Below are 16,405 nucleotides of genomic sequence, written 5' to 3'. Positions count from 1 at the left end.
TCCAATGTCTGAACTGCTTTTCGGAGGTAAACAGCGTTGGTAGGGTTGGTTCAAGTGGCCCTGAGCAATATGGGACTTAAGTTCTGAGGTCATCATTCCCCTAGAACTTATAACTACTCAATCCTAACTAACCTAAGGACATCACACACATCCATGCCCGAGGCAGGATTCGAACCTGCGACCGTAGCGATCGCACACTTCCAGACTGTAGCGCCTAGAACCAGTCGGCCAGCATTGGCAGGGGTCCCAACGATCTTATACGCTGTTCCCACTGATGAGAAGAATTCTTGAAATGTATGAAAGCATCTGTAGTTAAGAGTTTGTAGCGATGTTACACTCGATACGGATTGTAGTGACAGGAAGTATATCAACTGAGTGGTCGCATCTGTAGAATTTGTTAAGATTGTTGTTCCAAACCCATCCTGTGGTGAAACCAAGTAGCGGTCCTACTGATCCGGTTAAGATCAATCGTTGCTGTCGCTGTCTTTATTTCAGCGTTAAGTCAATTTTTGTTTTCTTTTCATGTATCGCAGTTCCTTTTCCTGGCCGTTTTAAAACTTCTTTTAAATCGCCAATATCGTACGCAATATGTCTTATTTCCACTCTTTTTTTCACCATTAATTTTCAGATGAAGTTTATTGTTTGCCTCTGTGATATTCGGAATGTTGTTGTATGTCTTCAGTCAGTGCAACACTCCACTCCCAATTGCTTAAATCAATCGGAGGGAAGTAATTCGCGCGTAATACTGGCGACCGATATTTTAAAATCAGAGTACACGACTATTGCTTCTGAATCTCATGTGATGGTTGGAAGCGTAATGCAACTCCTTATGTATAAGGTTCTTCTTTACGGTAGGAAGAACATGATACCTGCGTAAGTCGGTTAAAAGTCTTTCTAGCGACGAAAACTGTAGAACACACTTGCTCTGTCCGTGAAAATTGTTGTATCTCTGTTGGCGTGTGGAAGTCTCCAAATGAGTCGCAATATTAGACGTTGTTTCTTTTTTCTTTTCATCACAGCAGCATCTAATCTCTAAATTCCTCATTCTCTGGACTTCTTCGGTAATGTAACCTCGATAAACGCACCACAGAATCTTGGGATGCAGAATTTTTTCCTGACATACTTGAACAGATCTGCATTTGTAAGTGGTCTATCCAGTACAATAGCAACGTTCTTTATTTTGTTTATGAAGAGACATAGTCCTGTCTTGTCTGTTTTCAGTTGTAGACCTTTTCCCATGGCTGCTGCTTCCATCATGCGGTTGTGGCTTCTTGCGTCCCCAAGCTACTCCGGGGAGTTCTATGAGTTCTTGGCAGTGTTCTGGCAATAGCAGCGGCAACAGCAGCGGCAACAGCAGCCAGTTAACCCATCGTGGAGAGACTTGCTAGGGCAGGCATGAGGAAGGGGATAATTCCACCTGATATCCTGGGTGTCGGCAGCAACTTGCGAGCTTTAACGAGTCCTTTACGCTTCAAGGCACTTTTAGCTGCATATATCGCTCTCAGAATACAGTTTTTTTAAAAGCCCTTCTTCTTGTTCTTCGTCATCGGTGCCTTCTTTTTCTTCAGTGCACAACGTAATGCGCTTATAACTCGCTTGAAGTTCACTCCTAAATCCAAATTCATCAACTACAAATACTTATCAGCTAAAGTTAGCTTTGCAGTTTGAGATCCTTGAAGGTCTTTGTGTTTTGCATAAGCAATTTTGGGTTCCAAACTCGTCTCGTCTAGCAGGTTAATCGTCTTATCACCACGAGACAAGCGTTTCTGAGATTTATACCAGGTCTACAGTAACACTAACCCGGAATATACATTTCGGCGTGAAGTTTGCCGAGAATACCACCACCTCCTATAATGCGTCTCCTATCATGCATGTTACACACTGTGCTGATCGTCCTCCATTCATCCCATTTTAAAGCAAATTGTCAGCGTCAATGCAGCTATTCTGTGTCGCAGGAAAATCAATCCATTGAACTAGGGCTCTATTCCCTCGACGTATTGTGACACGCTCTACGAGAAACACGTGCGGTACCTAGCTCTACTGCATTTCCCCTCTGTGAAAGCACTCTGCAGTTTCAGTGCCACTGCTGTCCTTTAAGATATAAATTCTGATATTTTTTCTCTGCACTTTAGAAACTTTAAATATCTGATTTGAACTGTTTTGGAGATGTAACTTCTCAAATGCTGTCTTCTGGTTTGAGATATGTACTAAATTACCAACATCAAACTTCTGTTTACTTGTACATCGATAGAGCATTTTAATACGGTGGTAGACCTTATCCAGAGTCAGTTATAGCAAACATCGATTGGTATCATTTTTATTTTGTTATGTTTCGCTCGATTATACTATGAAGTTATTTCTGGAAGGATATCTTTCCATTGCATGTGAGCCATGACATCGACATCGACATTTGACCTTTAATGTTCTGTCCAGACGTACCACGATACTCGTCTTCAGGTGGTTGAATGTTGAGTAGTGATACATTCCATACTGCTGCATCACGGTCTTGAAATACCTATTGTAAAACTATCCCCTGTGATCGGTTTGGAGGTTATCAGGGCATCGATTCGTCCCTATTTGCCACGAATGCTCAACAACTTATGTTACATATACCCCCATTTTTGTTTTAACAGGGAATGGATGCCAAATTTTGAGTATGTTCCAACAACCATTCAAATATACACGGTGGTCTATTGATCTAGAACGGACAAAATTTCTCACGAAATAAGCTTCAAACGATAAAACTACATAGAGCAAAACTTGTCTAGCTTGAAGGAAGATACCACATGGAGCTACGTTTCACCCGATAAATGGCGCTGCCATAGGTCAAACGGATATAAACTGCCTTTTTTAAAATAGGAACACCTATTTTTTATTACTTATTCGCGTAGTACGTAAAGAAATATGAATGTTTTAGTTGGACCACTTTTTTCGCTTTGTGATAGATGGCGCTGTAATAGTCACAAATATATGGTTCACAATTTTACACGAACGGTTGGTAACAGGTAGGTTTCTTAAATTAAAATACAGAACGTAGGTATGTTTGAACATTTTATTTCGGTTGTTCCAATGTGACACATAAACCTTTGCGAACTTACCATTTCCGAGAAGGCATGCTGTTACAGCGTGATTACCTGTAAATACCACATTAATGCAAAAAAATTCTCAAATGATTCCAGAATGAGATTTACTCTGAAGCAGTGTGTTTGCTGATGTGAAACTTCCTGGCAGATTAAAACTGTGTGCCGGACCGAAACTCGAACTCGGGACCTTTACCTTTCGGGGTGCAAGTGCTCTACCAACTGAGCTATCCAAGCACGACTCACGCCCCGTCCTCACAGCTTTACTTCTGCCTGTACCTAGTTTCCTACCTTCCAAACTTTACAGAAGCTCTCCTGGGAACCTTGCAGAACTAGCACTCCCGACAGAAAGGAGAGCTTCTGTAAAGTTTTGAAGGTAGGAGACGAGGTCCTGGCAGACGTAAAGCTGTGAGGACGGGGCGTGAGTCGTGCTTGGGTAGCTCAGATGGTAAAGCACTTGCCCGCGAAAGGCAAAGGTCCCAAATTCGAGTTTCGGTCCGGCACTCAATTTTAATTTGCCAGGAAGTTTCACATCAGCGCACACCCCGCTGCAGAGTGAAAATCACATTCTGGAAACATCCCCCAGGCTGTGAATAAGCCATGTCTCCGCAATATCCTTTCTTTTGGGAGTGCTAGTTCTGCAAGGTCCGTAGGAGAGTTTCTGTAAAGTTTGGAAGGTAGCAGACGAGGTACTGGCAGAAGTACAGCTGTGAGGATGGAGTATGAGTCGTGCTTGGGTAGCTCAAATGATGTCCGTCAACCTCAATGCATTTGGCAATACGTGTAACGACATTCCTCTCAACAGCGAGTAGTTCGCCTTCCATAATGTTCGCACATGCATTGACAATGCGTTGTGTTGTCAGGCTTTGTCGGTGGATCATGATAGCAAATATCCTTCAACTTTCCCACAGAAAGAAATCAGGAGGCGTCAGGTGCGGCGAACGTGCGGGCCATGTTATGGTGCTTAGACGACCAATCCACCTGTCATGAAATACGCTATTCAGTACCGCTTCAACCGCACGCGAGCTATGTGCCGGACATCCATCATGTTGGAAGTTCATCGCCTTTCTGTCATGCAGTGAAACATCTTGTAGTAACATCGGTAGAACATTACGTAGGAAATTAGAATACGCTGCACCATTTAGACTGCCATCGAAAAAATGATGGCGAATTATTCGTCCTCCCATAATGCCACACCATATATTAACCCGCCAAGGTCATTAATGTTCCACTTGTCGCAGCCATCGGGAATTTTCCGTTACTCAATAGTGCATATTATGCCGGTTTACTTTACCGCTGCTGGTGAATGACGCTTCATCGCTAAATAGAACGCGTGCAAAGAATCTGTCATCCTCCCATAATAACACTGACAGTAGCATCATTGTCGTCATTACGTAATTTCACCGAGACCATCGAGAGATTCAGTAACTGGTTCAATATTGTTCAGTGTCTGCTCTCGATCCAAATGTCCTAACCTATGCAACCATAACTTCTCCCGAACAGCCTTTCAAGCAGTGCGGACCTTTGGCTTAGCTGACATCCTGCTATACACTAAGCCACATGCTTCATAGCCTGCACCTTATACACATTTTCGCTCAACCCTTACAGTTATGTACTTTCTTTCCAGTTCCATCAATCTTTACAGCTAATACATCTAATTTCTTTCTCAGAATGATACGTGTGTATGTCACTAGTTTCTTAACTCCAGCATCTAATTTGTTGATAAGTCTCAAAAGGGTCTGGGCATACATGGCTAGCGCCTTGATTTTGCATTCGAGAGATTGAAATTGTCCATCCATGTTTAAACGCATTCTCTGTCTATGCACACCTACCCTCTCAGAGTGAGTGCATCACAAATGTGCAAACTTGTCCATGCTACGATGTATAATAACATACCATCACTTATTTCATAGCTATATATATAAACTATTGGAAGTTCCATTTCTACCTACCGTCATTCAGTTTTCTTGATTTATCAATAACAAGAAATCTGTACTGTGTGTGACTCCAGCAATCTGTGTATACCTTTACAAAATCATTGAATCACGTGTTGGTTTCTACAGGCACCTGGCAAAACTGTTTTGGATTCAAACTGTTTTATTTGAAAGCTATAATGAGATTTGAATTATCCCCCACTAAATGTTTCAGGGTTCTGGAATAAGTCTGACTCAAATAAAATACGTCAGCATCCATACGAAGACCAAGACAGAAATTTTCTGGAATTTGACCTTGGTTTTCCACAGTGATATCGTCAAACAGAAATATTGCGTTTGGTTTTACTCTTTGTTGAGGGAGTGGGGGGATGGGTGGTTGGAGTGGGGGGTTTGCTGATTTGACTGACTGTTGTGTATGCTACAACATCTACATCCTGAACTATTGTTTCGAATAGCTGGTACTTGCGTTGAAACAGGAATTTTGAAAATACGCATACATACTCAAAGCAGACTCTAACTGGGTGTGTTAGTAATGACTGAAAATATTTACCTTGCCACAGTTGGCTGGAACTACAATTATAACTCTTATGTTATCAGGAAGAAGCATCCCATTCCACATTCTTCTTCTTCTTCTTGTTTTCTTCTTCTCTCTTCTTCCACACCATCGCAGGACCGATCAATTACAACCAAATCCTGCTGCTTCACCCACACTGCCATGATACCAACAATTTCAGGTGTTGGTGTGTAATGGCTTTTTACAGAAAATAAACGCTTGTAATAATAATAATAATAATAACATGTATAGCCACTGCAGTGCAATCATCTTATCGACTGGGCTACCACATCTACATTATAATAAGATTGGTATGATGTGAGAATTAACACAAAGGATTTGGCATTTTATATATAAATACTATTTTTATTCAAGAATCATACATAAGATGAAATGTATCTGAAAAATCAAAAGGTCCTTTCTTAACCTTCACTCATGTACAGAGCTTATGAAATAACAGTTTTCTGTATGCATAGAATTGAGATTTGATTTTTCACAGACTTATTCGTTGACATTTAGCTTCTTTTGGTACTGTATTGATACACAGGTGTACGTCGTCAGTATGAGCAGTATTTTCTTGCATGTGGACTATAATGTTTATATAGACACTTTTAACACACTGCAGCTGTCTGTTCAGTCTCTCCAACACACACCATAATGCTATCCCTACAACGAATGTAGTTGTAATGTGGAGTATCGTAAATAAATGATTGTGTTCCCTGATTTCACTGCTATTATACCGATATTTAAACGTTTCCAACCTGAAGATGTTAAATTGTATGTTGAAGCGAAAGGTATTAGAGCTCTAGGTGGAACTGCTAGCTCCTCATCCACAGTATCTACACCTAGTTTTTGTTGCTCTGGCATTGGAACATGCTGAGGTGGCTCATATGTTGACAGCCACTACTGACCTGTACAATGCAGGGTAGCACCACCTGCACACTTCTGTGAGTCGGAGACAGGCCGGGTGTATTCATCATTGAGTGGTATAGACAACAGCACATCACTGCCCTGCACCAGCATGCTGACCGAGTGTGCTAAAGGGTACCGCAGTGCCAGTGCTGATGGTTGTCCTGACACTCTGGAGGTCACTGCAGGCCCTGGCAAGCCTGTGGTCGTTGCTGCTGCTGGTCTGGACACGTCAGAGGTCATTGCTGAACAAGGAACAACAAGCAATAAGCATACACACAGGCAAGGAAACCGGAGCTGAACAAAACAATGGAATGACAATTCTTCCCATTCTGCTGTTGTGGTGTACCATATGATCTCGACTGCTGGTGGCGATACCCCATGGTGTTTCTTCTTCCAGAAACTGACTGAGACTGGAGAGCTGACACTTCTGCCATATATACGTATCATAGTGATCACATGACCAGATGTGGAGACCTCTGGTGGTAGTTTTGTCAACTTCCTCGCATGGTCTAGGCTGTTGCAGACATTTGTCTCTTAGACATATTGATGGAGCATTTCAATAAAGGTATTCTCCACGAGTTGCGAAATGCTTCTTCACCCTATCTTGATGCATCACGATTATTTGCTGAAAAATATTCTTTTTCTTACCGTCATCCATTGTCTTCCCTTTTCAATCTTTGTATAGGGAGCTACAGACACAGTCCTCAGCTGTTTGCTTGCATATACTACTCTTATTAAAATTATCCCTACTCAACACCAGCATCTCTTCAACTGTACATATGAATGTTTACTCTGGAGAGATGAGCTTCTAGCCTCTAATGCTTCAGAAAGACTAACTAGACTTTTCGCTAATGGCCTACAGTTCCAGTACAAGCATTTATCAGCATGAGCTGTGAAGTGTAACTTAGACCAATCTGGCTGTATCTTCATTATCAAATGAAGCATATTCATCTTCTTCAAACGTTGATCCAGCATCATTACATTCCAAGAAAAGTGTTGGTAGCTATGGACACAGTCCTGAGATGCGTAATTACAGCTAATATAGCTGATGTACTTTTCCTTGCCCAACACTGAAATTTCATCGATTGAATGCATAATTCAAAATAAAGACCTATGTCGGTTCTGGCAGCTTACCACAGACTGAAGTTCCCTCACAAGTGGAGGTAGAGAGGAGGACTGAGGAAGAGGAGTGTGGAGTGCCAACAGCACCCCCTGGTGGTGGTGTTGTGAAAGAGGTCAGTTGGTCTCCGAACCTCAAGGTGAACACCCAAAATTTTATATTTCCGCCATTAAATTCGAATTCCCTGCCTTTTTTCCTGAGAGGAGTGGGATGTCCATTGGAGTGACATTCCTAAACGCTTGAATAAATAAATAAATAAGTTAAAATTGTTTAAATAAATTCTATGTTGATCCTACCAGTGCAGTAGCTCAACACAGATATCAAGGGATGGGGGTCACATATTGTGGTTGAGAGAGGTGAGGAGGGGGCAGAGGAAAGGTGGTGAAGAGACAGGAGAGCGGTAATATGAGAAAGGGACACACGTACTGCTTAGGGAAAACACATGATGTCATCAGAGGGTGGGGGTAATTGAGTGATTAATTAATTAATTTGATTTCAGATTAATGTCAAAAGTAGTATAGAACCCGCTCTGCTCTGCTACTGATGTTCTTCTGACGGAGTTATATACGGTATTCTGTTATGTAATTGGAGACACATTCAGGGACATGGTGAATGACGGTTCTGAGAAAATTTTTAGAAGGCCTAATAATGCTGATACCAAATGCACAGGATATGTATCCTGTAGAAGACCTACGACTTTTCACCTATGAACGCCGACTGTAAATTCACAGTAAGATGCACTCTTTTGAAAATGAAGTTTTTCATGGACAAAGTCATATTCCTATACCAATCATGTGGGGTCAATCGTCGTTATGTCTCCTATGCTGCGTCTGTGTACAGGGACGTAGACTCCTACTATACATTCAATTGGCTCTCCATGGAAATTCTGTCAATTGACTTCTCTAATCCGTTCAAGTCGGCCAGAGCGATCAGTTGTGTGCCATGGGTAGATTTTGGTCACCAGATAATGCACATCAAGAAGAACGTACGAACGGAAGCGAGGTCTCTGGTGATTATTAATGGGTGAGAGCAAAGCCATTTTCCGTATAGTGTTAGGTATACTTTTCTTTGTTACTGAAAATGACGCTCTGCTGCAAGCCATAATCTGCATGTATGGCAACGTGCAGACAGAACATGCAACCCGAAGTGTGCAGCCGAGCTGATGACATGGGCATATTCAAAGAACAAGCCAGTAGCATTGATTTGATTCGTCAGTTAGTCGGCGTGAATGAGCTTCGGGTGTGGCACTCAATCGCTGTAAAGCGGTCCTGCCCATTCCCTGAAAGGAACTGATAACAAACAACATTGACACCTTGTGTGGGATCACACGATATCAATGCTTAACAAAAGGCTCATACTATAAAGGATCTTTGCATGACCCACGCAAATAAGAGTCCTAACCTTGTGTCAAGAAGAGGCACTACACAATACCTCCATTCTTTCCATAAGCTGATACATTGCTGAAGTTCTAAGGGTGCCAAAGCTCCTCGGCAGGAAATCTCCCATGTTGTGTATTGGCTGCACGAGATTTGTAACTCAAGGTGGCAAGCCGTGTGCTGAACACGTCACTTGGGGGCCTCGAACTTGTCAACACGAAAAGCAAGTGCTCGAAGCTTCTCATCCAACACACTGTTACCCTACAGGTCAGTAGCCCGGATGGATCGACGGCGGAACTTTGGCAATCTGTTGGCCACAGTCCGAGCGGCCCCGGTGGCGTTGTCAGGCTTCCCGTACCAGGTGCCGCTTGTATGGCAGTACTTCCTCACCAAGAGTGAACGTTATGCAAATGCTAAGTGACAGGAATGTGATAGTTCGTCGACCTTATGCTGCCATGCTCGGGCGACCACAAGCTTCAAGTTCGGTTGCCTACACTGGACTGGCAACAGGGGTGGAAGAATGTCAATCACCCAGAGCTTTTTCATTTTTATTTTTTATTTTTTTATGCACATCTAATTCAGCAGTACCAAACTAAGGAGCAAATCTCTGTGGTCATAAAAGGTGCCAGTACATCACTTTACAACTGAGAGATAGTAGCAGATAAAATGGAATGTTTATGAATCCTAAAAAACGTCAAGCTATGCGTTCATTTAAACGCAATCAACGACAGGAATCAGCTTAATTTTTCAAGGAACTCCACGACAGAATACAAGGAGTGAACCATGAGGAAACTCTTCAGGTTAGATTTGAAATTGCGTGGATTACTAGTAAGATTTTGAATTCTTGTGGTAGTTTATTGACAATGGATGCAGCGAAATACTGCACGTTTCCCTTCACAGGAGTCGAGAAAGTGCGATTCAAATGCAGACTGCATTTCTGGCTAGTATTAACTGGGAATAAGCTATTGTTAACAAGAAACGATAGTAAAGAATATATATGTTGAGAGGCCAATGCCAGAATACTGAGCCTAATGAACAGGGTTCGACAAGAGGTTCGTGAATTTACACCACTTATTACTCGAACTGCCCGTTTCTGAGCCAAAAATACCCTTTGAGAATGGGAAGAGCTACCCCAAAATAAAGCACCATACGTCACCAGCGAATGAAAGTAAGCAAAGTAGGTTATTATTTCTGTCGAACTGCCACTGCCACCAGATGCTCGCGTGCTATGATACACGGTAGTGAATAATACATTACCAACGGACCAGCGACTCGTGCTCATCATTCTACGCACATCACATGCTTGTGTGACTTGTGGTGACACCGAAACGCTGGAACACTGGATTCCAGTGTGTCTCTACGAAAGCAGTGTGGGAAGTCTGCCAATTTATGAAAGTGACCTCCAGCAGCGTTATCCTTTCGGGTTGTAAACTCTTTCTAAAGGGTTAACGACAGTGGGGATCCTCGATCAGACGGCATATGCCGGCACAGACTTTCAGAGTAGTAATGTGATTTCAAACTCGGATAATTAATGTGAATACTGCTTGAAAGTTAAGAAATTTGTCAGACATTGAGAATTCTTTGCCATCTTTTTGTCATCTGCCATGCGTCATGGTTACGAGGTGGCTTTTAGTATTCCATCTAATAATCAGGTTTCAATGAAGGAATCCAATTGATTTTATTTTGCTGCCAGGTAGTTACGCTAAGTGTCCATCAGTTCTATTACTCTGAAGAGGAGTGTTTTCTCTTTCGCTGTATAGCTTTCCTCGGATTTCCACTGGACTATACCGTTTTAATCAAGATTTTAATCAGCCTTCGGCTTGCAGAAGGCAAATATTTTTTAATTCATGAATGTTGTAGTTCGGCTTTATTTCTTCTTATTTCGTTTCCTAGTTTATGTGTGTGGTAAATCCGTAGCTTTTCGTCACAGCCGAGTCAACAGTTTCAGTTTCAAATGCAACAATGCCGTTCGCGTTTACGGAGTAAGGATTTACTTCATTTTAGACGCTTAGTCAGTTATTTTTTAAGAAGAACATTTGTCTTGGTATCAACAGAAATGACCTACTTTGCGATGTCGTAAGGTGGAGCATTATCATCACTTCCTTAAAAGCACCATAAATGAAGGGTTCTCTCATCATTTACAAACGAATAAACCTGTGTTTTCCTCTCTCAATTAGACTGGAGCCCCTCTAACCTGTTCAAGTACTTGGGATGTTTGACCCAGCTCTCTATCAGAGTAGGAACTAGCGTTCAACTAATATGGGGTTGATGTTGCTAATGGCTTTTAACAGAAGTTTTGGGTACCAGAATAACAGTCATACTTCTCAACTTTTGCATGCCAATACTTCTCAAAACTGATGAAATCCCAGGGGCTCAGTTGGCTGCACCAGGTTAGGTATAGCTACCTAAGAAGAAAATAGCGTTTCTGGAAATACGAACTGATAACTTTTGAGTGAGCTCCTGGGAATGTAGTTGTCTTCCGTATTTAAACTATTTCATAGAGTATGTGAAATTTCGTGGCCGACAATATTAGGCAATGAAGCTTTTCTTATCCGCTACACAGTCTGTCGAGGTAAATATATTTTAAATTTATGTATGCTTAAAAGTCTCTCAAGCTTCTAATTAATGTATTTTCCTGAAAAGAGCAACAATAGCGTGTTGCTCTTTTTATCCACCTCAAAACATGCGTAAGTATCCGGCTGTCACTCGCATCTGGGAACCGAACACACGGGCTCGAGTTTGACAGCCAGCGGAGCAGCGCAGGCTGGCTGAGTGGGTCCCGCATCTCAAATTTAAGGCCTTGCTAGTAACGCCTCTTTTCGACCAGTGTCTCTGGAACATTGCAAAGACATCACGAGTGTAGCAGGGAAGTCTGCAAATGCAACAATGGAAAGACTGAATTATTCCATTCCACAACGCGGGTTTCTTTTACGATTCGTGTACGCCTACAGAGACCGCTCTTATTGTCTGGATGTCCGAATTCAGAGTCGTGATGACGTTCACAAATTAGTAAACCAAATTCGTGAAACGGGAAATGATTATGACAATAAACATAATAGACGACATACAGTGCTCACAGAAGCTCATCTCGATGACACGGCATACCACCTGGAAAATTTCCCTAAAGACTTTCTTAGACGTATTTCACAACAGACACAAATTTCTTGCACTTTTGTGCAAGGAGCTGCTATGTTACTTGGGCTAAGGCCGTACAAACTAACTGTAGTGCAAGAACCTTTACTTGGTGATGCCATACAAGTGTTAGGTTTTCACAAACGGGTTTTGAAACAAATGAATGACGGTGAAATGCATAGTTACGTCATTCTGTTTTCAGGTGAGGCTTGGTTTCATGTACACCGATGTGTTAATTCCCAAAACTGACAATATTGGAGAGACGATAGACCTACCGTACTCTGCTTCAGGAGGAAACCCTTCACGATCATAAAATAGGAAGTTCTGACGGAATAATAGGCGAATTTTTAATGACGTAGTTAGTAGCGAAACATACGTGCAAGACATTTTGCAACCGCTGTTTAATGAACTGAGTGAAAGAAAACGAAGCCTCGCGTTTTATCAACAGGATTCGGCAACGGCTCATAGGGCTAATGTTTCTTTACATGCAGTTCACGATGTATTTCACGTTAAAAATTATTAGCTACAATATTTGGCCCGCTCGAAGACCTGGTTCAACGCTGTGGGATTTCTATTCTGGGGAACAGTAAACAGTGAAATGTACACAACAAATCCTCACACGTTACAGCAACTCAAGGTTAGTAATCACGAATTAATTAATTGATATTTTCAAAGAGAATCACATGTTATGATGAAACATTTGTTGAGCAGATGCCATAAGGGCTTGGTAAACAATGGCATGTAGTTCCAGCATCTCCTTGTAGGAAAAAAATGGTTCAAATGGCTCTGAGCACTATGGGACTTAACTACTGACGTCATCAGTCCCCTAGAACTTAGAACTACTTAAACCTAACTAACCTAAGGACATCACACACATCCATGCCCGAGGCAGGATTCGAACCTGCGACCGTAGCGGTCACGCGGTTCCAAACTGACGCGCTTAGAACCGCACGGCCACACCGGCTGGCAAAACTTCCAGAATCTTGTAGCAAATGAGTGAGTACTAAATTTATCTTCGTGTATTTGAAATTCAGTGCTGCGGCAGAAGACGGCGGCACCCTCGTGTGAATCGCCGGGCTACGGAGCATTACTACTGCGCCGCGCGTGCGAACGCCCTGTGACATTTAAAATTTGCTAGATAATTCTCCAGTTCTTTTTGTTGTTGTGCTGCTCATTTGGCTTTCAAATGCCCAACTGTCTAGCTGGGCTTTCGATTTTACTCTCGAATTCAGTCAGCTGACTGTTTTATGAGTTACGAATTTCTTTCTCTGAAGTTGCACCACATAAAGCTAAATTTCGTGACGTATTCTGAAAGCTCTGTTATGTTTGCCATTATTGATTCTTGTTAGCTTGCAGAATCTACCTTACTTGTTGCACAGTATGATATTTCTCATCGGTGTTCTCCTGATACATCACTAAGGAATAGTGTTGCTGATTAGTTTATTACTGCCTCTATCACTTCAATCTTTACAGCTGTAGCTTGAAGAGCTTGTAATTGTTCGTCATAAACACCTTCTTGCTCAGAGACTAATGTGCCATGGAGCTGCCAAAATTTACACCCAAATTTTATGAGTCGCAGTACTACTAAATGTGCAATCTTCTTGCCAACTTCACTTGCGGCATATACTTTTTGGTGTGTGTGCTGCTTTGAACAATATGATTATGTGCAAATTATGTAAGTGCTGCATATATTTCTGAATATTTGAAAAATACAATCCTGCAACTTCGCAACAAAATCGTGCGGAATTTTCGATGGCACCGAGACACCAAGAATATATCGCCACATGGAAGAATAGAAATCTAAAACTGACGATTATTTAAAGTATATCTTGGAAATCATGTGAACAGCCGTCTGATGATGAACTTGTCAGTTCGATACCGGTTACAGCACTATTTACTTAAATAAATAGCATAATTAATAGTGGCTGGTTTCTGTCTTCTTCTTTGTAAGAATCAACCTACATTAATTGTACACAGCCACGGTCTCACTATGTCAGTTTTAGACAAAATAGCAGTATCTTAAGTACTTGCTAAGAGTGGAGAACAATTGAATTTCCATACAATGGACGTTATTTATAGCAATAAATATCTTCATTATTAGCTAAGTATGAGTCAGTGGTTTCTTAGTTATTCCTTTTGCCTCTATGCGACTTACACACAAGTACACTTATCAACAGTATGGATACTTTTAATTCTTTTCTGCGCGTTGTAGCTTTGTACTTTACACAAAACAGAATATATATCCCTAATATTTAGAGCTTGCGAACCCTGGAAATGTGTCACAATTGCTAAATATATGTGAGAATTGGATATACAAGCTAAATACCTGTAGGAATTGAATGTATGTCCTAATCTCCTACTTCCCCCTCCCCCACCACCACTCAGTGCCCCCTTTTTTTTATTGTATTTCGATTCCCCCCCCCCCCCCCCCCAAGGAGGCGGGCTGGCAGCAGCTTAGTATGCCGCTCTTCACCCTACAGACTTTGTTAAAAAGATGAAGAGAGTAAATAATAAAAAACAGGCGATAAAATTGTAGACTTAAAGAGTAACATGGTGAAAAAAAATCGTGGAACTTAAAACATAGAACAGAGGAATGATGATGCTAATAAAAAACATATGAATCAGACAGGTAAAACAATAGACTGACAATTAAAAACACGGGGACAGTCTGGTTTCTGTTCGCATAAGACATATAATTCACACATAGCGACAGCATGGTTTCCATTCACAACACGAGAAAGACGAACAACACTGAACAGTCACTGGAACACTACACTAAAAAGTTGGCAAATGTGACATACCACAGCTGAGAGCAGGTGGGGGGAAACTGGACAGATGCAAAATTAAAAAAAGGGGGGAAGGAGAGGAAAAGTGAAGGGGGGAGAGGCGGGAAAGGGGCCGATGGAGTATGAGGACCCATAAGAGGGGCAGACGTGACAGGGAGTGGGGAAGGCAGAGGAGGGGAATACAAAAGGACTCGGTGGGGTAGAAGGGAGGTAGGTAGAGGTTTGGTGGGGAGAAAACAGGATGGAAGGGGGGGGGAAGAGGGAGCCCAGGGAAAGGATGGAGGAAAGGACGGGGGGGTGGGGATCAGAGTTGATAGGAGGAATAGATGGAGGGAGAGAGGGCATCATCCGGGGAGTGAATGGAAGCCACCTTCGGAAAGGAGATGAAGGGTGTAGAGATGGAGGGTAAGGGGACACAACAGTGAAGGCGTGGCAGGGGGCGGGGACGGGAGAGGAGAGGAGCAACCAGGGGGTGAGGGGGATCAAGGCGGCGGGAGGTGTAGAGTATGCGGATATGTTCGAGGAACAGGAGCAGATGGAGGAAAGGAATGAGGTCATAGAGGATCCGCATGGGGAATGAGAGGTGTATACGGAAGGCGAGGCGGAGTGCATGACGCTCATCACTAACCTTTTTTTTTTACTTTATTGTTATTTTAAAACCTGTACAACAGGCAGGCTGTCAGCAGCATTCTATGCTGCTCTTCAGCCATAGAATACACAATGAGAAAAAAACAGTAAGAATACACATAAGTTCCAGAACGGTGGGCAATAAAACAGTAGACATATAAAGACAAACATGGAACCGTTCACACTCGACGATAATCCACACGGGAAACTTTTGAAACGACACACAAACACTGAAGATGGTGATTGCACAGGTGAACGATGGAGTGCAAGGGTGAACACTGAACACTAAACACGACGGCACACACGAGACACTGATGGCGATGATCTCCGGCGCGCGAAAGTCCACGTAGCGTGTGCAAGTCCGGAGACCTGCCAAGAAAGGAGGAGGGGGGTGGGAGATGCAGAGGGGAGAGCAGAGTTGCCATGGGCAGAGGAGATAGGAGGAAAGGAGGAAGGGGGAGGGGAAGTCCGGGTGAAGACGGAAGGAGGAAGAGGGGTGGGGGGGAAGAGGAGAGAGAAGGGGGAGGGTGCCTAAGGGAAAGGACACCGGAAGTGGGGGGGGGCAGGATCAAAGTTGATAGGAGGGGTAGATGGAGGGGAGGAGGACATCATCAAGGAGGGGGAGCTGGTGGAAGCCACCTTAGGAGAGGGTAAGGAGGGTGGAGAGATGGAGGCCAGGTGGGACGTGGGAATAGAGGCGTGGCAGTGGGCGGGGGTCGGAGAGGATGGGCGAGACAAGCGGGTGAGGAGGATCGAGTTTGCCTGAGGTGTACAGGAACCGTATCCTTTCAAGGAAAAGGAGGAGGTGGGGGTCACTGACCTTCAGCCGTCTTTAGTTTTGTTACCCTCCCACCCCCCTCCCGACACAAGCCGATAAACCACAGG

The sequence above is a fragment of the Schistocerca piceifrons genome, chromosome 3 (assembly GCF_021461385.2).
Source record: "Schistocerca piceifrons isolate TAMUIC-IGC-003096 chromosome 3, iqSchPice1.1, whole genome shotgun sequence".
NCBI classification, from domain to species: Eukaryota; Metazoa; Arthropoda; class Insecta; order Orthoptera; family Acrididae; genus Schistocerca; species Schistocerca piceifrons.
Note: the sequence above shows the minus strand (reverse complement) of the source record.